General features: G+C 55.4%; 1 pseudogene across 1 annotated transcript; it reads right to left on the bottom strand.

Moving 5' to 3' along the window:
• Positions 1-20,884: 20,884 nt before the first annotated feature.
• On the bottom strand, positions 20,885-21,544 carry LOC100276625 (uncharacterized; annotated as a pseudogene). The gene has a single exon (NR_157029.1). The product of NR_157029.1 is annotated as an uncharacterized protein (transcript).
• Between the last annotated feature and the right edge of the window lie 2,040 nt (positions 21,545-23,584).

Below are 23,584 nucleotides of genomic sequence, written 5' to 3'. Positions count from 1 at the left end.
ACAAGGATTCCCAAGATTCAATAATATTCGGTGATGGGAATCAAGGCAAGGTAAAAGGATTAGGTAAAATTGCTATTTGAAATGAGCACTCTATCTCTAATGTGTTTTTAGTTGAGTCTCTTGGATATAATTTGCTATCTGTTAGTCAATTATGCAATATGGGATATAACTGTCTATTTACAAATGTAGATGTGTCTGTCTTTAGAAGAAGTGATGGTTCACTAGCATTTAAGGGTGTACTAGACGGCAAACTTTATTTAGTTGATTTTGCAAAAGAGGAGGCCTGTCTAGATGCATGCTTAATTGCTAAGACTAGCATGGGCTGGCTGTGGCATCGCCGCTTAGCACATGTGGGGATGAAGAACCTTCACAAGCTTCTAAAGGGAGAACATGTGATAGGTTTGACTAACGTGCAATTCGAAAAGGATAGACCTTGTGCAGCTTGTCAGGCAGGTAAACAGGTGGGAGGAGCGCATCACAGCAAGAATGTGATGACCACATCAAGACCCCTGGAGCTGCTACATATGGACCTCTTCGGACCCGTCGCCTATCTAAGCATAGGAGGATGTAAGTATGGTTTAGTTATTGTTGATGACTTTTCCCGCTTCACTTGGGTGTTCTTTTTGCAGGATAAGTCTGAAACCCAAGGGACACTCAAGCGCTTCCTAAGGAGAGCTCAAAATGAGTTTGAGCTCAAGGTGAAGAAGATAAGGAGCGACAACGGGTCCGAATTCAAGAACCTTCAAGTGGAGGAGTTTCTTTAGGAGGAGGGGATCAAGCACGAGTTCTCCGCTCCCTACACACCTCAGCAAAATGGTGTGGTAGAGAGGAAGAACAGGACGCTCATCGATATGGCAAGGACGATGCTAGGAGAGTTCAAGACCCCCGAGTGTTTTTGGTCGGAAGCCGTGAACACGGCTTGCCACGCCATCAACAGGGTCTACCTTCATCGTCTCCTCAAGAAGACATCGTATGAGCTACTAACCGGTAACAAACCCAATGTATCTTACTTTCGTGTATTTGGGAGCAAATGCTACATTCTAGTGAAGAAGAGTAGAAATTCTAAGTTTGCTCCCAAAGCTGTAGAAGGGTTTTTGTTAGGTTATGACTCAAATACAAAGGCGTATAGAGTCTTCAACAAATCATCGGGTTTGGTTGAAGTCTCTAGCGACATTGTATTTGATGAGACTAATGGCTCTCCAAGAGAGCAAGTTGTTGATTATGATGATGTAGATGAAGAAGATGTTCCGACGGCCGCTATACGAACCATGGCGATTGGAGAAGTGCGGCCACATGAACAAGATGAACGAGATCAACCTTCTTCCTCAACAACGGTGCATCCTCCAACTCAAGACGATGAACAGGTTTATCAACAGGAGGCATGTGATCAAGGGGGAGCACAAGATAATCATGTGATGGAGGAAGAAGCGCAACCGGCACCTCCAACCCAAGTTCGAGCGGTGATTCAAAGGGATCATCCCGTCGACCAAATTTTGGGCAACATTAGTAAGGGAGTAACTACTCGATCTCGATTAGTTAATTTTTGCGAGCATTACTCCTTTGTCTCTTCTATTGAGCCTTTCAGGGTAGAGGAGGCTTTGCTAGATCCGGATTGGGTATTGGCCATGCAGGAGGAACTCAACAACTTCAAGCGCAATGAAGTTTGGACACTGGTGCCTCGTCCCAAGCAAAATGTTGTGGGAACCAAGTGGGTGTTCCGCAACAAACAGGACGAGCACGGGGTGGTGACGAGGAACAAGGCTCGACTTGTGGCAAAAGGTTATGCCCAAGTTGCAGGTTTGGACTTTGAGGAGACTTTTGCTCCTGTGGCTAGGCTAGAATCAATTTGTATCTTGCTAGCATATGCCGCTCACCATTCCTTCAGGTTGTTCTAAATGGATGTGAAGAGCGCTTTCCTCAACGGGCCGATCAAGGAGGAGGTGTACGTGGAGCAACCCCCTGGCTTCGAGGATGAACGGTACCCCGACCACGTGTGTAAGCTCTCTAAGGCGCTCTATGGACTTAAGCAAGCCCCAAGAGCATGGTATGAATGTCTTAGAGACTTTCTAATTGTTAATGCTTTCAAGGTTGGGAAAGCCGATCCAACACTCTTTACTAAGACATGTGATGGTGATTTGTTTGTGTGCCAAATCTATGTCGATGACATAATATTTGGTTCTACTAACCAAAAGTCTTGTGAAGAGTTTAGCAGGGTAATGACGCAGAAATTCGAGATGTCCATGATGGGCGAGTTGAACTACTTCCTTGGGTTCCAAGTGAAGCAACTCAAGGACGGCACCTTCATCTCCCAAACGAAGTACACGCAAGATCTGCTAAAGCGGTTTGGGATGAAGGACGCCAAGCCCGCAAAGACTCCGATGGGAACCGACGGACACACCGACCTCAACAAAGGAGGTAAGTCCGTTGATCAAAAAGCATACCGGTCAATGATAGGGTCTTTACTTTATTTATGTGCTAGTAGACCGGATATTATGCTTAGCGTATGCATGTGTGCTAGATTTCAATCCGATCCTAAGGAGTGTCACTTAGTGGCGGTGAAGCGAATTCTAAGATATTTGGTTGCTACGCCTTGCTTCGGGCTCTGGTATCCAAAAGGGTCTACCTTTGACTTGGTTGGATACTTAGATTCCGACTATGCTGGATGTAAGGTCGATAGGAAGAGTACATCAGGGACGTGCCAATTCTTAGGAAGGTTCCTGGTGTCGTGGAACTCTAAGAAACAAACCTCTGTTGCCCTATCCACCGCTGAGGTCGAGTATGTTGCCGCAGGACAGTGTTGCGCGCAACTACTTTGGATGAGGCAAACCCTCCGGGACTTTGGCTACAATCTGAGCAAAGTCCCACTCCTATGTGATAATGAGAGTGCTATCCGCATGGCGGAAAATCCTGTTGAACACAGCCGCACAAAGCACATAGACATCCGACATCACTTTTTGAGAGACCACCAACAAAAGGGAGATATCGAAGTGTTTCATGTTAGCACCGAGAACCAGCTAGCCGATATCTTTACCAAGCCTCTAGATGAGAAGACCTTTTGCAGGTTGCGTAGTGAGCTTAATGTCTTAGATTCGCGGAACTTGGATTGAATTGTAGCATACATGTGTTTATGCCCTTGATCATGTTCATTCTGCATTTTGTTGCTTATTGTGGTGCTCAAGTTGTACAAACACTCCCTGGACCTCACAAGTCCGTTGCAAAGTGATGCACAGTTTTAGGGGGAGATGTGTTACAACTTGACCCTTTGAGACTAACCATATGCTTGAGTTTGCTTGTTTTAGTCTCAAAGGAGAATTAAAAGGGAAAAGGTGGACTTGGACCATGAAAGACTTCCACTGCACTCCGATGAGAGGGTAACTTATTCCAAGTTCATCTCATGTACTCTTATTGCCTTTGTATTCTTATTGAAGATTTTGGTGAGGCAATGGGGTTCCAGGGCCAAGATTGATCCCGTTTTGGTGCTTGATGCCAAAGGGGGAGAAAATAAAGGCCAAAGCGATAAATGGATCAGCTACCACTTGAGAGATTTTGAAAATAGTAGAATAGAGCTTTTGGTTTGTCAAAACTCTTTTGTAGTAGAATAGAGCTTTTGGTTTGTCAAAACTCTTTTGTTGTCTCTCTTGTCAAAAGTTGGCTTCTTGTGGGGAGAAGCATTGATTATGGGAAAAAGGGGGAGTTTTTGAAATCTTTGATCAATCTCTTTTGGAATAACTCTCTTTATGCTTCAACATGTGTGTTTGACTTAGAGATAGAGATTTGAGTTTGATTTGCAAAAACAAACCAAGTGGTGGCAAAGGATGATCCATATATGCCAAAATTGAATCAAAATAAATTTGAGTTTTATTTAAAGTGATATTGCACTTGTTCTAGTTGCTTTATGTTGTGTTGGCATAAATCACCAAAAAGGGGGAGATTGAAAGGGAAATGTGCCCTTGGGCCATTTCTAAGTATTTTGGTGATTGAGTGCTGTCGGGGACCATAATTAGGGGTACCCTCAAGACGCCTAATTCTCAGCTGGTAACCCCCATCAGCGTAAAGCTGCAAAGGCCTGATGGGTACGATTAAGTCAGGGATCAGTCCACACGAGTGACTCGATCACGCTTCGCCCGAGCCTAGCCTCGGCCAAGGGCAGCCGACCTCGAGGGACTTCCGTCTCGCCCGAGGCCCCCCTTTTTACGGCGGACACATCACCGGCTCGCCCGAGGCCTTGGCTTCGCTCAGAAGCAACCCTGACTAAATCGCCACACCGACTGACCAAGTTGCAGGAGCATTTAATGCAAAGGTGGCCTGACACCTTTATCCTGACACGCGCCCCCCTCGGCAGAGCCGAAGTGACCGCCGTCACTCCACCGCTCCACTGACCAGTCTGACAGAAGGACAGCGCCGCCTGCGTCACTCCGACTGCGGTGCCACTCGACAGAGTGAGTCTGACAGGCAGTCAGGCCTTGCCAAAGGCGCCACGGCGAACTCCGCTCCGCCCGACCCCAGGGCTCGGACTCGGGCTAAGACCCGGAAGACGGCGAACTCCGCTCCGCCCGACCCCAGGGCTCGGACTCGGGCTAAGACCCGGAAGACGGCGAACTCCGCTCCGCCCGACCCCAGGGCTCGGACTCGGGCTAAGACCCGGAAGACGGCGAACTCCGCTCCGCCCGACCCCAGGGCTCGGACTCGGGCTAAGACCCGGAAGACGGCGAACTCCGCTCCGCCCGACCCCAGGGCTCGGACTCGGGCTAAGACCCGGAAGACGACGAAACTCCGCCTCGCCCGACCCCAGGGCTCGGACTCCGCCCTGGCCTCGGCCGAACGACCTCCGCCTCGCCCGACCCCATGGCTCGGACTCGGCCTCGACAACAGAAGACAGACTCAACCTCGGCTTCGGAGGAGCCCCCACGTCACCCTGCCTAGGGCACAGGCCCGCCACGTCAACAGGAAGCGCCATCATCGTCCTACCCCGAATCGACTCGGGTTACAGAGAACAAGACCGGCGTCCCATCGGGCCAGCTCCGCCGGATGGGCAATGATGGCACTCCACAAGCTCTGTGACGACGGCGGCCCCCAGCTCTCTTACGGAAGCAGGGCGACGTCAGCAAGGACTCGACCGCTCTAACAGCTGTCCCTCCGCCAGGCTCCGTCGCACCTCCAACAGCCACGACATCACGCCAGCAAGGTGCCAAGACCTCTCCGGCTGCCACATTGGCATGTACCTAGGGCGCTAGCTCTCTCTCCGCTAGACACGTAGCACTCTGCTACATCCCCCATTGTACACCTGGATCCTCTCCTTACGACTATAAAAGGGAGGACCAGGGCCTTCTTAGAGAAGGTTGGCCGCGCGGGACCGAGGACGGGACAGGCGCTCTCTTGGGGCCGCTCGCTTCCCTCACCCGCGTGGACGCTTGTAACCCCCCTACTGCAAGCGCACCCGACCTGGGCGCGGGACGAACACGAAGGCCGCGGGACTTCCACCTCTCTCACGCTCGGCTCCGGCCACCTCGCCTCTCCCCCCTTCGCGCTCGCCCACGCGCTCGACCCATCTGGGCTGGGGCACGCAGCACACTCACTCGTCGGCTTAGGGACCCCCCTGTCTCAAAACGCCGACAGTTGGCGCGCCAGGTAGGGGCCTGCTGCGTGCTGACGAACAGCTCCCCGTCAAGCTCCAGATGGGCAGTCTCCAGCAACCTCTCCGGCCCGGGACGGTGCTTCGTTTCGGGACTCTTGAGTTCATGTCCTTCGACGGCAGCTATGACATGATACTTCTTCCACCGCCGCGCGACAACGACAATGGCGGCCAACAACCCGTCCGCCGGCGGCGGAATCGACGACATCTTCCCCGCGTGGTGGAAGAGAAACCTTCGAGCTCGCTCCGTTCTCTCCCCCGCCAACGGAGGAGGAGGCGGGGCTATCAAGGCCAAGCGGGAGGCCGCGCTTTGTTGGCCGTCGAGCGAATCGACGCCCCCGACGCCCCGACGGAAGGCACGCCGGACGTCGACCTTGCGTTCAAGACGAAGGCAAGCGCCGTCCCCCCGCGACACGCTGACCCCGAGCAAGAAGACGACGCCGGCGCGCTCGCGGAAAGCCTGCAGGACGTCGCCCTTGTACCTGAGATGACGGTGCAACCAGTCCCCGATGTGACTACGTCGCTCCTCGTCGACCAAAAGGTACCGACTGACTCCCATCTTGCGTCATTTCGACTCGGCCTCAACCCGCCAAACGACCTCGCTTTGGCGGGCGCTCTCATTGAGGCGAGTGCAACCCCACTGGGGTTTCGTATGCGGTCGCCTTGGGACCGGCTGACGGACGTCTCGACCTACGGGCCCTCTGGGTCCGAGGAAGATGACGATCCCAGCATCTGTTGGGATTTCTCCGGACTTGGCAACCCCAGTGCCGTGCGGGACTTCATGACCGCATGCGACTACTGCCTCTCCGACTGTTCCGACGGAAGCCGCAGCCTTGGCAACGAGAGCTGCGGCCCAAGCCGCGAATGTTTCCACATCGAGCTAGGGGATCCCTCCGAAGGCAACCATCTCGGCATGCCGGAGGACGGTGATCTTCCTAGGCTGGTGCCTCGCGCCGACATCCCACGGGAGCTAGCTGTGGTCCCCGCTCCGGCGGGGGGTTACGACCCACAACTCGAGCAAGTCCGCGAGGCGCAGGCCAGGCTCAACGGGGGAACAGGAGCGCTTGAGCCGATCCGTCGGGACGTCGGGCAGGTATGGGCGGGCCAACCCTTGGCCGGAGAAATACGTCATCTGCCCCAAGGTCTCCAGCACCGCGTCGCCAACGATGCCAGGGTCAGGCCGCCGCCCGCATCCAGCGGGGTTGGTCAGAACCTGGCAGCCGCAGCGATGCTCCTCCGCGCGATGCCGGAGCCATCAACCACCGAGGGTCGGCGAATCCAGGGAGAGCTCAAGAATCTCCTGGAAGGCGCTGCGGCCCGACGGGCCGAGAGCACTGCCTCCCGAAGGCAAGGATATCCCTCGGAACCTCATGCCGCGACTTCCCGATTCATGCGGGAAGCCTCGGTCTACACCGGGCGCACGCGCAACACCGCGCCTGCGGCCCCGGGCCACCTCGGCAACGAGCACCATCGACGCGACCGTCGGGCCCACCTCGACGAAAGGGTGCGCCGAGGCTACCACCCCAGGCGTGGGGGGCGCTACGACAGCGGGGAGGATCGGAGTCCCTCGCCCGAACCACCCGGTCCGCAGGCCTTCAGTCGGGCCATCCGACGGGCGCCATTCCCGACCCGGTTCCGGCCCCCGACTACTATCACGAAGTACTCGGGGGAAACGAGACCGGAACTGTGGCTCGCGGACTACCGCCTCGCCTGCCAACTGGGTGGGACGGACGACGACAACCTCATCATCCGTGACCTCCCCCTGTTCCTCTCCGACACTGCTCGCGCCTGGTTGGAGCACCTGCCTCCGGGGCAGATCTCCAACTGGGACGACTTGGTCCAAGCCTTCGCTGGCAATTTCCAGGGCACATACGTGCGCCCCGGGAATTCCTGGGACCTTCGAAGCTGCCGGCAACAGCCGGGGGAGTCGCTCCGGGACTACATCCGGCGATTCTCGAAGCAGCGCACCGAGCTGCCCAACATCACCGACTCGGATGTCATCGGCGCGTTCCTCGCCGGCACCACTTGCCGCGACCTGGTGAGCAAGCTGGGTCGCAAGACCCCCACCAGGGCGAGCGAGCTGATGGACATCGCCACCAAGTTCGCCTCTGGCCAGAAGGCGGTCGAGGCTATCTTCCGAAAGGACAAGCAGCCCCAGGGCCGCCCATCGGAAGAGGCTCCCGAGGCGTCTGCTCCGCGCGGCGCCAAGAAGAAAGGCAAGAAGAAGTCGCAATCGAAACGCGACGCTGCTGACGCGGACCTTGTCGCCGCCGCCGAGCACAAGAACCCTCGGAAGCCCCCCGGAGGTGCAAACCTCTTCGACAAGATGCTCAAGGAGCCGTGCCCCTACCATCAGGGGCCCGTCAAGCACACCCTCGAGGAGTGCGTTATGCTTCGGCGTCACTTCCACAGGGCCAGGCCACCCGCCGAGGGTGACAGGGCCCGCGACGGCGACAAGAACGAAGATCACCAAGCAGGAGAGTTCCCCGAGGTCCGCGACTGCTTCATGATCTATGGAGGACATGCGGCGAATGCCTCAGCTCAGCATCGCAAGCAAGAGCGCCGGGAGGTCTGCTCGGTGAAGGTGGCGGCGCCAGTCTACCTAGACTGGTCCGACAAGCCCATCACCTTCGACCAGGCCGACAACCCCGACCATGTGCCGAGCCCGGGGAAATACCCGCTCGTCGTCGACCCCGTTGTCGGCAATGTCAGGCTCACCAAGGTCCTGATGGATGGGGGCAGCTGCCTCAACATCACCTACGCCGAGACCCTCAAGCTCCTGCGCGTCGATCTGTCCTCCGTCCGAGCAGGCGCGGCGCCCTTCCACGGGATCATCCCTGGGAAGCGCGTCCAGCCCCTCGGGCGACTCGACCTCCCCGTCTGCTTTGGGACGCCCTCCAACTTCCGAAGGGAGACCCTGACGTTCGAGGTGGTCGGGTTCCGAGGAACCTACCACGCCGTACTAGGGAGGCCATGCTACGCGAAGTTCATGGCCGTCCCCAACTACACCTACCTGAAGCTCAAGATGCCGGGCCCCAACGGGGTCATCACCGTCGGCCCCACGTACAAACACGCGTTCGAATGCGACGTGGAGTGCGTGGAGTACGCCGAGGCCCTCGCCGAGTCCGAGGCCCTCATCGCCGACCTGGAGAACCTCTCCAAGGAGGTGCCAGACGTGAAGCGCCATGCCGGCAACTTCGAGCCAGCGGAGACGGTTAAGGCCGTCCCTCTTGACCCCAGTGGCGACACCACCAAGCAGATCCGGATCGGTTCCGGGCTCGACCCCAAATAGGAAGCAGTGCTCGTCGACTTTCTCCGCGCAAACGCCGACGTCTTTGCGTGGAGTCCCTCGGACATGCCCGGCATACCGAGGGATGTCGCCGAGCACTCGCTGGATATTCGGGCCGGAGCCCGACCCATCAGGCAGCCTCTGCGCCGATTCGACGAGGAGAAGCGCAGAGTGATTGGCGAAGAGATCCACAAGCTAATGGCAGCAGGGTTCATCAAAGAGGTATTCCATCCCGAATGGCTTGCCAACCCTGTGCTTGTGAGGAAGAAAGGGGGGAAATGGCGGATGTGTGTAGACTACACTGGTCTCAACAAAGCATATCCGAAGGTTCCCTACCCTCTGCCTCGCATCGATCAAATCGTGGATTCCACCGCTGGGTGCGAAACCCTGTCCTTCCTCGATGCCTACTCAGGGTATCACCAGATCCGGATGAAAGAGTCCGACCAGCTCGCGACTTCTTTCATCACGCCGTTCGGCATGTACTGCTATGTCACCATGCCGTTCGGTTTGAGGAATGCGGGCGCGACGTACCAGCGGTGCATGAACCATGTGTTCGGCGAACACATCGGTCGCACAGTCGAGGCCTACGTCGATGACATCGTAGTCAAGACAAGGAAGGCTTCCGACCTCCTCTCCGACCTTGAAGTGACATTCCGATGTCTCAAGGCGAAAGGAGTCAGGCTCAATCCGGAGAAGTGTGTCTTCGGGGTGCCCCGAGGCATGCTCCTAGGGTTCATCGTCTCCGAGCGAGGCATTGAAGCCAACCCGGAGAAGATCGCGGCCATCACCAGCATGGGACCCATCAAGGACTTAAAAGGTGTACAGAGGGTCATGGGATGCCTCGCGGCCCTGAGCCGCTTCATCTCACGCCTCGGCGAAAGAGGTCTGCCTCTGTACCGCCTCTTAAGGAAGGCCGAGTGTTTCGCTTGGACCCCTGAGGCCGAGGAAGCCCTCGGGAACCTGAAGGCGCTCCTTACAAAGGCGCCTGTCTTGGTGCCCCCGGCGGATGGAGAAGCCCTCTTGGTCTACGTCGCCGCGACCACTCAGGTGGTTAGCGCCGCGATTGTGGTCGAGAGGCAAGAGGAAGGGCATGCATTGCCCGTTCAGAGGCCGGTCTACTTCGTCAGCGAAGTACTGTCCGAGACCAAGATCCGCTACCCACAAGTTCAAAAGCTGCTGTATGCTGTGATCCTGACAAGGCGGAAGCTACGACACTACTTCGAGTCTCATCCGGTAACTGTGGTGTCATCCTTCCCCCTGGGGGAGATCATCCAGTGCCGAGAGGCCTCGGGCAGGATCGCAAAGTGGGCGGTGGAAATCATGGGCGAAACGATCTCGTTCGCCCCTCGGAAGGCCATCAAGTCCCAGGTGTTGGCGGACTTCGTGGCCGAATGGGTTGACACCCAGTTGCCGACGGCTCCGATCCAACCGGAGCTCTAGATCATGTTTTTCGACGGGTCGCTGACGAAGACAGGAGCCGGCGCGGGCCTGCTCTTCATCTCGCCCCTCGGAAAGCACTTGCGCTACGTGCTGCGCCTCCATTTCCCGGCGTCCAACAATGTGGCCGAGTACGAAGCTCTGGTCAACGGGTTGCGGATCGCCATCGAGCTAGGGGTCAGACGCCTCGACGCCCGCGGTGATTCGCAGCTCGTCATCAACCAAGTCATGAAGAACTCCCACTGCCGCGACCCGAAGATGGAGGCCCACTGCGACGAGGTTCGGCGCCTGGAAGACAAGTTCTTCGGGCTCGAGCTCAACCACATCGCTCGGCGCTACAACGAAACCGCAGACGAGCTAGCTAAAATAGCCTCGGGGCGAACGACGGTCCCCCCGGACGTCTTCTCCCGGGATCTGCATCAACCCTCCGTCAAGATCGACGACGCGCCCGAGCCCGAGGTACCCTCGGCTCAGCCCGAGGCACCCTCGGCACTGCCTGAGGTACCCTCGGCCCCTGAGGGCGAGGCACTGGACGTCGAGGAAGAGCAGAGCGGGGCCACGCTAGATCGAGATTGGCAGGCCCCGTACCTGCAATATCTCCGTCGAGGAGAGCTACCCCCCGACCAAGTCGAGGCTCGGCGGGTAGCGCGACGCGCCAAGTCGTTCGTCTTGCTTGGCGATGAAGAGGAGCTCTACCATCGCAGCCCCTCGGGCATCCTCCAGCGATGCATCTCCATCGCCGAAGGTCGGGAACTGCTGCAAGAAATACACTCGGGGGCTTGCGGCCACCACGCAGCGCCCCGAGCCCTTGTCGGGAATGCTTTCCGGCAAGGCTTCTACTGGCCAACGGCGGTGGATGACGCCATTAGAATTGTCCGCACCTGCGAAGGGTGCCAATTCTATGCGAAGCAGACCCACCTGCCCGCTCAGGCTCTGCAGACGATACCCATCACCTGGCCCTTCACTGTATGGGGTCTGGACCTCGTCGGTCCCTTGCAGAAGGCGCCCGGGGGCTACATGCACCTGCTGGTCGCCATCGACAAATTCTCCAAGTGGATCGAGGTCCGACCTCTGAACAGCATCAGGTCCGAGCAGGCGGTGGCGTTCTTCACCAACATCATCCATCGCTTCGGGGTCCCGAACTCCATCATCACCGACAACGGCACCCAGTTCACCGGCAAAAAATTCTTGGATTTTTGCGAGGATCACCATATCCGGGTGGACTGGGCCGCCGTGGCTCATCCCATTTCGAATGGGCAAGTAGAGCGTGCCAACGGCATGATTCTACAAGGGCTCAAGCCTCGGAACTACAACGACCTCAACAAGTTCGGCAAGCGGTGGATGAAGGAACTCCCCTCGGTGGTCTGGAGCCTAAGGACGACGCCGAGTCGTGCCACGGGTTTCACGCCGTTTTTCCTGGTCTACGGGGCTGAAGCTATCTTGCCCACTGACCTGGAATACGACTCCCCGAGGACGAGGGCCTACACCGATCAAAGCAACCAAGCTAGCCGAGAAGAATCGCTGGACCAGCTGGAGGAGGCTCGGGACAGGGCCTTACTACACTCGGCGCGGTACCAGCAGTCCCTGCGACGCTACCACGCCCGAGGGGTCCGGTCCCGAGACCTCCAGGTGGGCGATCTGGTGCTTCGGCTGCGGCAAGACGCCCGAGGGAGGCACAAGCTCACGCCCCCCTGGGAAGGGCCATTCGTCATCGCCAAAGTTCTGAAGCCCGGAACGTACAAGCTGGCCAACAATCAAGGCGAGATCTACGGCAACGCTTGGAACATCAAACAGCTACGTCGCTTCTACCCTTAAGATGTTTCCAAGTTGTTCATATACCTCGCACCTACGCAAAGTTTAGTCGTCAAGGAAGGGTCGGCCTAGCCTCGGCAAAACCCGACCCTCCCTCGGGGGCTAAAAGGGGGAAGACCCCCTCTGCGTCGAATTTTTCCTCGAAAAAGGATCTCTTTTTAGCGGGATTACTTTCATGCTTCTTGACTACTTCGGAAAGCGGATCCTGGAAACGACGGAGTACACGTAAGCAGCCAAGGCTGACCGAGCCGAGGGACTCCTACGCCTCCGGGATACGGATACCTCACTCATCACCTTCTGCGATAAGTAACTCGCGCTCGGATAAAGCGACTCCGTGGACCGAACAAGTCTTCACGTTCGGAAGCTCTCCTGCCGAAGCAGTCCTTCAAGCTTTCTCGACTGAGTCGGGGACAGGGCCTCATGGACGGGTGAAAGTACGCGTAAGCGGCAAGGCCGACCGAGCCGAGGGATTCCCACGCCTCTGGGATACGGATACCTCACTCGTCCCTTCCGCGAGAAGCAACTCTCGCTCACACAAACATCCCTGTTATCGACAGAGAGTCCAGATGCTCGAAACAAGAGGAAAAAAGACGCAGCTTCGCAAGCACGGCGAGGGTGTGTTTTTCTGGCCTCGGCGGCCGCAGAAGGCACACGCTACAAGACGATCTGATCCTGTAGGCTCGGATCTTCACGCTGAAGGGAGCCGTAGCACCCTCGGCATCGACGACGTCTTCAGCAAAGTCCGACCCAGCCTCGGACAGCGACGCGGTCCAGGGACTCCTCCGGGAATCCGGCTCGAGCAGGCGGCTCGGCCGGTTACCCCTGGGGCCTCGGCCAACCGGCTTCCAAGGGCGCCAGCCCGACCCGAGGCCTCGGCTGATCGACTTTGGCGTCGGCTCCGCTGACGGACAACACGGCTAGGCTCCGGCCAACCAGGTTCCCATTCTCGAGCCAACTCCGCCTCTGTTCATACTGATATCGCTACCCCTGGCCTCGGCTCATCGAAGGGCGGCCGAGGGGTCTCTTTAACTAAGCTAGAGGAGCCCCAGACAACAAGGCCGATCGGGCCGAGGGATTCCTACGCCTCCAGGATACGGATACCTCACTCGTCACCTTGACACGGGGCGACTCATGCTTGGTAAAGCGGTTCAGATAATCAACAGGCGAGACTTAGCGCTCGAAAATGAGGAAAAAACACGGCTCCGTGCCGAAATTACATACATGTTCAGGCCCCGACAGCCGCAATGAACAAACTCACCGGCATTCGAGATGCCATTACAAACGGAACTCCGGTTCCCCCTCCGCAGGTACGAACGACCCCACTCCGAGGGGGAAGGCCTGCGGAGCAACGGAAGGCCGACGAATGGCGCGCCGTCACCTGCCCCAGCAGCGGCGACAACGACGACTTCTGCTCCGGGGGGTCGAACAGCGGCAGCACTGACCCTAGGGCGGATGCTGCTGCCAAGAGGCCCCCGCCCACGACAAAACTCGTGAGGCAAGGACGGGCAGAAGGCCGTAGAGTTGGAGGTCAGTCCGTGGCCGGCCCCGGCTATCGCACCGGCGGAAGAACCTCTTCCAGCTGTCGTGGCGGACGCCGGCGCCGCGAGCGGCTCCGAAGCCACTCGCGTCTGAAGACCGGACACGCTGCAGCTGCCAGCGCCACGGACAACAACCGCTCCTCCCCCCCATCACTGAGTGAAGGAGCGGGCCGCCGCCCACACGGGGGCCGACCTCAACTCGGCGCACTTCCCTCCCCAGCCCTGGTGATGAAAATCCTTGAGGCTGAGGGAGGGGCAGAGGCCGCAGCCCGGCTCGCTTTCCCCCACCATCAAGCCGGAGGTCGCCATCCTGGGTGACCACCGGTGGAGGGGTGCAGCCGGGCTGCATGATGAAAATTCTTGAAGCCGAACGATGGCTGAGAGGTACCAACTCCCATGGAGTCGCGTTCCTCCAACGAGGAGGCGGAAAGGCGGCGGATACCCCCCATCCGGGGGCTTGGAAGATGGAAAGACACGACGCATAAGGGAGGAAGAAGACATGGTTGCCTTCTGAAAGGAGTCTCCCTCCTTTTAAAGGCAACTCTCCCTACGTGCGCCCCCAGACGCCGCGGGCTGAGTCTTCTCCAACACGCTCCAAGACCCTCCCCTGCGACTCGGGGGCTGGGTCCCACATGTCATGCAAACCGGCTCAGGGCAGAAGAAGCCAAACCGCCGCGCGTGGTGCGCACGACCGCCCAGCGGTTACGAGCGACCCCCCACTTTTGCCCAGACCAACGGGCGGAAGGGGCGGGCAGCCATGCAGGCGGCATGCAACCGCGCCAGGTGGACGCGCTTCTCCGACTTCTGACACGACAGCTTGGAAGCCCAGGCCCACGCGTCAAGCAACCGGCGCGCCAGTTGCTGCATGCAGGCAACCGCACCGCCACTTGGGCCACCGTCGCGCCTCTTCGGTTGCGGAGCCTATGCCGCGACTCGAGGCGACCCAGCAGCGCCAGCCTGGCGCGTTGGTCAAAGCGACCGAAAGTGGGCCGGCAGTAATGGCGGTGGCAGGCGGGCGGGCGCAGCAGTCACGTCGTCAGCCAGGCTCACGTCTCATCCTGGGACAGCAAGAGAGCCTCCTCCCACGGAGTGAAGACGGTGCACCCGTGACCCGTTCCTCGAACGGATCGCGCACGCGCAACGGCCGCCCCGCCAACCACTCGCTCCGTCGCATTAACTCCGCGGCGGGACACGCGGCGCCTCTGGCGGGAGAAGCGCGCGATGCTTCGCCTTCGCCGTAATAATCGCGTCAAAAAGAGGTACGCCACGTCGTTCGATTTCGTATCCTTTTCCTTTTTCCTCTTTCTCTATCTCTTGCAACAGGGACCGGGAAAGGGGGATACCCCGAAAAGGATCCTTCTCCGCGAAGGAAACGGGCTCTGAGCCCCCCCTACTGATCAGGGGTTCGAAGACTGGCCCTCCGAAGGGTTCAACAGTCGCCTCAGATCGCGTGGGCCCGACACCCACTACTGGTCAGGGGTTCGAAGGCCAGCCCCCCGAAGGGTTCCATGGCCGCCTCAGGCTACTCGGGCTCCGCGCCCATTACTGATCAGGGGTTCGAAGGCTGGCCCCCGAAGGGTTCACAGTGGCCTCAGACACCGAGCGAGGGATGACCAGGGGTACGTTCGATACATAACCGAGGCTCGGGCTGCGCTCCCGAGGTACCCTAGGACATTTCCGAGACCAGCGGGAACGATCTTGTAACGGAATCCCATCGGAGGGAGGCATCGAGCCCTCGGACCCCGTCGCCAGGGGACCGGGTCCGGCAAATCACCCGCAGGTACTTTTGGGCGTGCCTCTGGGCCCCTAGCCGACCCCCAACGAACGGGGCACGGACGTCCACTCGGATTACCCGCTTGCAGCTCACCGGAGACACCATGTTCGGTGCCCATCGAGGGTAACATGGCGCACTCCCCCCCTCCTCCTTGCGGAAAGGCGACGTAGGGGCATATGTAAAAAGTCGAGTCTGTCCCTGATCGTCCTCTCGCCCTGTGCAGAGGCTCGGGGGCTGCTCTCGCAAAAACCGGCTCCGGCCAAACCGTTGACAGCGTCAACATACCAGCCCGAGAGCTTGGGCCCCGACCGTGCACCCGGGCTACGGCCAGTTCGCATGAGGGAACGACCAGACCAGCCAAAGCATTACGCAAGGTATTAAGACCTCGAAGGAGTGTAACCACTCCTCCGAGGCCTCGGGGGCTACACCCGGCGGGTGCGCTCGCGCGCACCCACCGGAACAAAATGCAACCGAGAAAGGCTGGTCCCCTTGCAAAAAAGTGCGACGAAAGCCTCCAAGCGAGTGCTAACACTCCCTTCGAGGCTCGGGGGCTACTGTCGGGGACCATAATTAGGGGTACCCTCAAGACGCCTAATTCTCAGCTGGTAACCCCCATCAGCGTAAAGCTGCAAAGGCCTGATGGGTACGATTAAGTCAGGGATCAGTCCACACGAGTGACTCGATCACGCTTCGCCCGAGCCTAGCCTCGGCCAAGGGCAGCCGACCTCGAGGGACTTCCGTCTCGCCCGAGGCCCCCCTTTTTACGGCGGACACATCACCGGCTCGCCCGAGGCCTTGGCTTCACTCAGAAGCAACCCTGACTAAATCGCCACACCGACTGACCAAGTTGCAGGAGCATTTAACACAAAGGTGGCCTGACACCTTTATCCTGACACGCGCCCCCCCGGCAGAGCTGAAGTGACCGTCGTCACTCCACCGCTCCACTGACCAGTCTGACAGAAGGGCAGCGCCGCCTGCGTCACTCCGACTGCGGTGCCACTCGACAGAGTGAGTCTGACAGGCGGTCAGACCTTGCCAAAGGCGCCACGGCGAACTCCGCTCCGCCCGACCCCAGGGCTCGGACTCGGGCTAAGACCCGGAAGACGGCGAACTCCGCTCCGCCCGACCCCAGGGCTCGGACTCGGGCTAAGACCCGGAAGACGGCGAACTCCGCTCTGCCCGACCCCAGGGCTCGGACTCGGGCTAAGACCCGGAAGACGGCGAACTCCGCTCCGCCCGACCCCAGGGCTCGGACTCGGGCTAAGACCCGGAAGACGACGAAACTCCGCCTCGCCCGACCCCAGGGCTCGGACTCCGCCCTGGCCTCGGCCGAACGACCTCCGCCTCGCCCGACCCCATGGCTCGGACTCGGCCTCGACAACAGAAGACAGACTCAACCTCGGCTTCGGAGGAGCCCCCACGTCACCCTGCCTAGGGCACAGGCCCGCCACGTCAACAGGAAGCGCCATCATCGTCCTACCCCGAATCGACTCGGGTTACGGAGAACAAGACCGGCGTCCCATCCGGCCAGCTCCGCCGGATGGGCAATGATGGCACTCCACAAGCTCTATGACGACGGCGGCCCCCAGCTCTCTTACGGAAGCAGGGCGACGTCAGCAAGGACTCGACCGCTCTAACAGTTGTCCCTCCGCCAGGCTCCGTCGCACCTCCAACAGCCACGACATCACGCCAGCAAGGTGCCAAGACCTCTCCGGCTGCCACATTGGCATGTACCTAGGGCGCTAGCTCTCTCTCCGCTAGACACGCAGCACTCTGCTACATCCCCCATTGTACACCTGGATCCTCTCCTTACGACTATAAAAGGGAGGACCAGGGCCTTCTTAGAGAAGGTTGGCCGCGCGGGACCGAGGACGGGACAGGCGCTCTCTTGGGGCCGCTCGCTTCCCTCACCCGCGTGGACGCTTGTAACCCCCCTACTGCAAGCGCACCCGACCTGGGCGCGGGACGAACACGAAGGCCGCGGGACTTCCACCTCTCTCACGCTCGGCTCCGGCCACCTCGCCTCTCCCCCCTTCGCGCTCGCCCACGCGCTCGACCCATCTGGGCTGGGGCACGCAGCACACTCACTCGTCGGCTTAGGGACCCCCCTGTCTCGAAACGCCGACAAGTGCCAACACAAGTGCTTAAATGTGAATTCATGCTTATGGATGGACAAAGTGCGAAACAAGAGCAAAGGTATGTTTCTAAGTCTTAGTACATTGGTTTTGTGTACTAATATACTTGTCTAAGTATTAGAAACAGAAAGAAGAAGAAAAGAGAAGAGTTGGTTGTGTACAGCCAAAAGACTGTTTCGGTCTGGGGCACCGGACTGTCCGGTGGTGCACCGGACAGTGTCCGGTGCGCCAGGCTGCCTCGAGCGAAGTGGCCGCTCTCGGGAATTCGCCGACAGCGTACGGCTAAAATTCACCGGACTGTCCGGTGTGCACCGGACTGTCCGGTGAGCCAACGGTCGGTCGGGCCAACGGTCGGCCGCGGAATCCGCGCACGACACGTGGCCGAGCCAACGGTCGGAAGGGGCACCGGACTGTCCGGTGTGCACCGGACATGTCCGGTGCGCCAACGGCTCCCAGATCTGCATCGGTCGGCTGCGCCATTTAAGGAAGGAAATCGGGCACCGGACACTGTCCGGTGTGCACCGGACTGTCCGGTGCGCCCGACGACAGAAGGCAAGATTGGCCTTCCAGATTTGCTCTCAACGGCTCCTAGCTGCCTTGGGGCTATAAAAGGGACCCCTAGGCGCATGGAGGAGAACACCAAGCAACCTTAGAGCATTCTTGATCATCCACACTCAGTCTTTGCGCATTCGTTTGTCATTCTCAGTGATTCGAGCTCCGTTCTAGTGAGAACTTTGAGATAGTCTTTTGAGCTCGATTCATGGCCGTGTGTGTGCGCATTTTGCTGTGGATTTGTGTGTGTTGCTTCCCTCCCTTACTCCGTATTTCTTTGTGAATCTCAAGTGTAAGGGCGAGAGACTCCAAGTTGTGGAGATTCCTCGCAAACGGGATATTGAAAGGAAAAGCAAAACACTGTGGTATTCAAGTTGGTCTTTGGACCGCTTGAGAGGGGTTGATTGCAACCCTCGTCCGTTGGGACGCCACAACGTGGAGTAGGCAAGCGTTGGTCTTGGCCGAACCACGGGATAAACCACTGTGTCATCTCTGTGTTTGATCTCTTGTGGTATTGTGTTTTGTTGAGACTCCTCTCTAGCCACTTGGCAATTATTGGGCTAACACTTAACAAGTTTTTGTGGCTATAAGTTTAAGTTTCACAGGATCACCTATTCACCCCCCCTCTAGGTGCTCTCAGCTGCTGCCACCAAACGTATGTAGTTAGACAAGCTTAATGTTCAATCTGATAGTGATAGAATATGAGAACTCTCTGGAGGTGTTTCGTGTTCTTGATATCAAAATGTTTTAGTTTCAGTTTTCGTGTCCTCAAGGATACGAATTTTGCCTGCCTGTTCATCCCTAATAGCCCATTTTTGTTTGGATTTTTGGATGCTCTCAATTGAGGACCTCCCTAGCTTGGATGGAGCAGACATGTACATTCTATCCATTTGTTGTTTGCCACCCACACCACCCAAAAAAGCTTTTGAGATATTAATCAAATGATGCAACGATAGAAAAATATCAAACACTAAATTGACTCATAAGATAACGCAAAAATACTTGCTAACAGTTGAATACAAGAACTTCAAATCTATTTATTTGGTTTTAGCTTCGTAGTCAGCAGCAAGCACAAAACTACTATAAGTCATTATGGTGGCAGGCAGGCTTGCAGCTCCTGTTTCCAGGCATTTGATTCTTCAAATGTCTTGTATATAGTAAGTATTAATATAATCATGCAAAAATAACTAACAAATAAAAAAGGACTGAAGATAACCAACGAAAGCCCATTATCTTCTCCCTTCTTCAAAGCTTCATCTATCTCTGGGTCACTAGAGTGATTCCTTGCCCCAATCCTGTGTAGTTTGTGGTTATAAAATCATTATGGTTTTAGCACAGGGTCATGGTGAAAGATGGCTTCATGAATTTACCCGCCATTGGCCCACAAATATCTGTACAACAGATGCACTAGCTTGTACTGCCGCTGCTACTTGTGCGAAAAACAACCTAGAGTGCCATTGTGCAGCAACCTAGATTATTATGCATAATAATATGTGCCATTGTATATCACAACGTACAACTTTCAGGTATTGTTTTACTTTTTAGGTTTCCATGTTATAGAGCACATGCAGGTCGGTTGTATTTCTATCAGGTATCATGTGTTCTGAGAGTGCTTTGATGTCTCTTTTCAAGAAAACTTCATAGTTTTCAGGTATCGTATGTTCTGAGAGTGCTTTAATGTCTCTTTTCAAGAAAACTTTGTAGTTTCTGAAGCAAAAAATGACTTGGAAGGTGACCTGTACAAATACAGAGTGCTCATACCTCTTTTATAGGTTGATATACACTTCCTTTTCAGGAGCACATACGCAACTCATTGGTTGTCACCTGTCTTTTCAAGTGCAACATATAGTTTTGTAGCGTAGAAGATATTGGTGACACCATGAATGCCTTTGATATAGTTTTTAAATTGATTGAATAGCACTAGCTACGAACAAGAAAAGTTGACCTTCAGATAAGGGGAACAAGAAAATATGCTTTATAGCTTATCTGATACATTAGACTGCATCTTTCTTTACCTTGAACGTGGTAATATGCCAATTAGAGACTGGTTGCACCTGGAGCTTGTGCAAGGTGGGTTAGCCTTTGTGTTATTCCTTAGCAGGAGCTAATCACAAGGTGAAGGCTGAATAATGAATACTAATACCAGTGCAAACTAGCTAACATTTGCTTTTGAAATCCATAAGAGGAACCTTGTATACCTACTTGTCGTTTCAATTTTTAATCAGACTAATCTTTATAAGCTCAAAATGTTGATGCCCAAACATCATAATACATGTTCCAGAGGAAGCTATACCATCCTCCAATAATGTCAACTGCTGACTGCATTCTGCCAATTGGTTTAGGCAATAGAAATTTGCAAAGGTTTTACCACCAAAATAGATATTAAAAAATATCCTATTACCCTCTATTGTGCATTGGGCTAATGTGCAGACAGTTGTTTACTGACTTTACTAAGCTAGGGTGAACCTGCTTTGGCGTTTGGAGAACTGTTGAGCTGATGGACCACTGACAGGAAACCGTTCCACCTTATCATTTCAAGGAAAAAATTGTGTGTTATGCTCCTCAGTTCGGTGGCTTTAATCAGCATGATTCACAGGAGCTTCTCGTCTTTTTATTGGACGGTCTCCATGAAGACCTTAACGAGGTTAGATGTAAACTGTAAGAAGAAGCAAAGGATGCAAGTGTGGCCGTCCTGATGAAGTAGCAGATGAATACTTGAGCAACAATCTAGCTCGAAATGGTTCTTTTATAGTTGATACATGCCATGTAAGTTTAAACCCCCTATTCTTCATTTCTTTGTAGTTTCAACGTATTATTGTAGGGCGCGCAACGCGCGCCTATTGATCTAGTATGATATGCATGCCGACTGTCAAATGAAGGCTGCATGCACGTCGCCCCCCGCAATCACCTCGATCGACCGACTGTCAAATGAAGGCCTGGAGGAGGCCCTCGCGCAGCGCGCGCTGCCACTGCGGCACGGCCGGGCGGAACACCAGCGCGCGCTCCACCCAGCGGTAGGACGCGTTGACGAGGCGGTGGTCCCACCCGGCGGCGCGCACGTAGCCACCGCTGGCACGGGTGTAGAAGCCGGCGTTGAGGCAGCTGCCGCCGCCGAGCACGCGCGCGCGGGCGTTCACGACGCCGTCCTCGGAGACGAACCGCTGCCCGTGTCCGTGCGAGGTGAATCGAATGGGCGACAAAACCTATTGCAGCAACCCTCGCTCACCACCGGCATTCGCAGCTTAATTACCTTCCGGCGAGGCGGTGACCACGGTAATGCAAGAGGAGCCCAGAAGGACGGTGCCTAGTGCCAATGCCACTCCGCACACCATGTGGCCAGCCGACATGGCCACGGATTCAGCTTGGGCTTTCGATCGCTGACAAAACGTGGTGACTTTGTGTTATATGCAGGATGCCGTGGCTCGATTAGATAAGGAGCAGATGCCAGTTAGGTTGTCGTCAGGGCACATGTGTCTCGTAGTGCAAAGATGGTCTCCGAGTGATGCGGTCATCAGGCGTCATCAGAACCTTTGTGTGTATGGCGTAAACTCCAGCACTCTGATGGTCTCCGAGCGATGCATATCAGCGTGCCATCTATGGAATATGGTGATGCAGCAGGTGAGCAGGAATCTGCAGGGTGATGACAAGAGAATCAGGAGACAAGTGATGATGGTGGGGCTGCTAGGAATGATGGCCGGAAAGAACCTACTGCATTAAGAGTTCTTTTGCTAATTGGGCTAGGCCTTTTGTTTGGTCTAGACTGGACAAGTGAAAAATGTGTCATCATTGATGAGCCCACTTGGGGGCGTTTGGTCATGGACGCTACACGTTAGCATAGCTAATATGTTTAAGGGGGTGTTTGGTTTATAGGGACTAAACTTTAGTCCCTTCACTTTATTTCATTTTAGTTTATAAATTGTTAAATAGGGAAACTAAAATAGAGTTTTAGTTTCTATATTTAGTAATTTAGGGACTAAAATGGAATAAAATGGAGGGACTAAACATTAGTCCCTAGAAACCAAACACCCCCTAAGTAAGATATCATGTGAGTAGATGATAATATACCATAATCATTAAACGTCCAATGCATGGAAGAGTTTGTCGATGTAGTGGAAGTAGTAGTTGTACATACTCAGGGTATCACCAGCAACAACAACATGTTCATCCATACTCGTCGAGTTCGTTGATGATTAACACCACAACAACAGGGTATCCACACGTGTATGAATAAAACATCGTGATACCGATGTGCATAGCATGGAGTGAGAGAAACGTCAACGACGTCTTGGACGCTGCAACCCTAGAGAGACAGTGAGACACGAGGAGGCATCGGCTTAGATGATCCGTTCAAGCACGTTAGCCTCTTTGTATATATAGCCTCTTGCTAATGAGCTTTTACCGCAAATGACCATTAGCATTCCTATGGATAACGATTGCCTAAATCCCTACCTGACACAAGCACACACACTCTAAGGGCTCGTTTGGAGCCATTGCGAGGGCTTTGGAACCTTAGGTAATAGGTTGGTTGAATTTATTGATTCCCTAAAGTGTCCTTGAGTCCTTTTTGTCGCCATTTTTTTTTAAAAAAAGGAATGTATTTCACAAATTTTTCCTCACGTTGAGCAGTGACCAGGCGGCGGCGTTTATGTGAAGCAACGATAGTTTGGTCGAGTGTAGCCTTTTGGAGACGAGCGATAAGATCAAACAAGTGTCAAGTAGATATCGAGGGCTGTGTCGAAAAGATAAGGAGTGATACTATCTTTAGCCAAGTTTTAGCAGATTTAGTTGTCCCAGTCTAACAAATGAACTAGTTATCAGTTAGAGATCTAACTAATAATTAATAATTAGTTGAGACTTTAATTGTACTATTTGAAAACCTCTATAGCTATTTGTAACCAATAACAATTATCTGTAGAGGCTCAAATAAACACTAAACCTTAGGGTTGTCTCTAAGCTAGCTAACTAGTCACCTCCTCACCTCTTCGTCTTTGTCGAGAGGAGTCATGTAACCACGACCCACACAAGTAATCACAGCACATCACAACACTTAGGCGTTATTACATACTATGTTCGCCGTCGTGGTCTTACAACCTGTTTGCTTCGGATTAAAGTCAAATCAATAGGTTATTCGTGCCGTCAGAACAGGGGAAGGTGACACGAGACTATATGAACGTTTTTTTTGCATTTTAGCCTTTTGGGTTTTATTTCCACAAATACGTCCTTTCCAGTTTCATTTCAAAAAAATGGACCCCTAGCTCAACGCCAGCGCTATTGACGTCGAGCTAGAATGTGTCGACGCCAATTAAATTGGCGCTGCGTGTTGCTGACGTGTCGCGCTGACGTGGCGGTAGGTCGACGTCGTGGATCTTGGCGTCGACCTCAGCGCCATGAATCTCGACGCCGACCTCCGTGTCT

Source organism: Zea mays, chromosome 9 (genome assembly GCF_902167145.1).
Source record: "Zea mays cultivar B73 chromosome 9, Zm-B73-REFERENCE-NAM-5.0, whole genome shotgun sequence".
Lineage (NCBI taxonomy): Eukaryota > Viridiplantae > Streptophyta > Magnoliopsida > Poales > Poaceae > Zea > Zea mays.
Note: the sequence above shows the minus strand (reverse complement) of the source record. Positions and strands in the feature narration are given on the sequence as shown.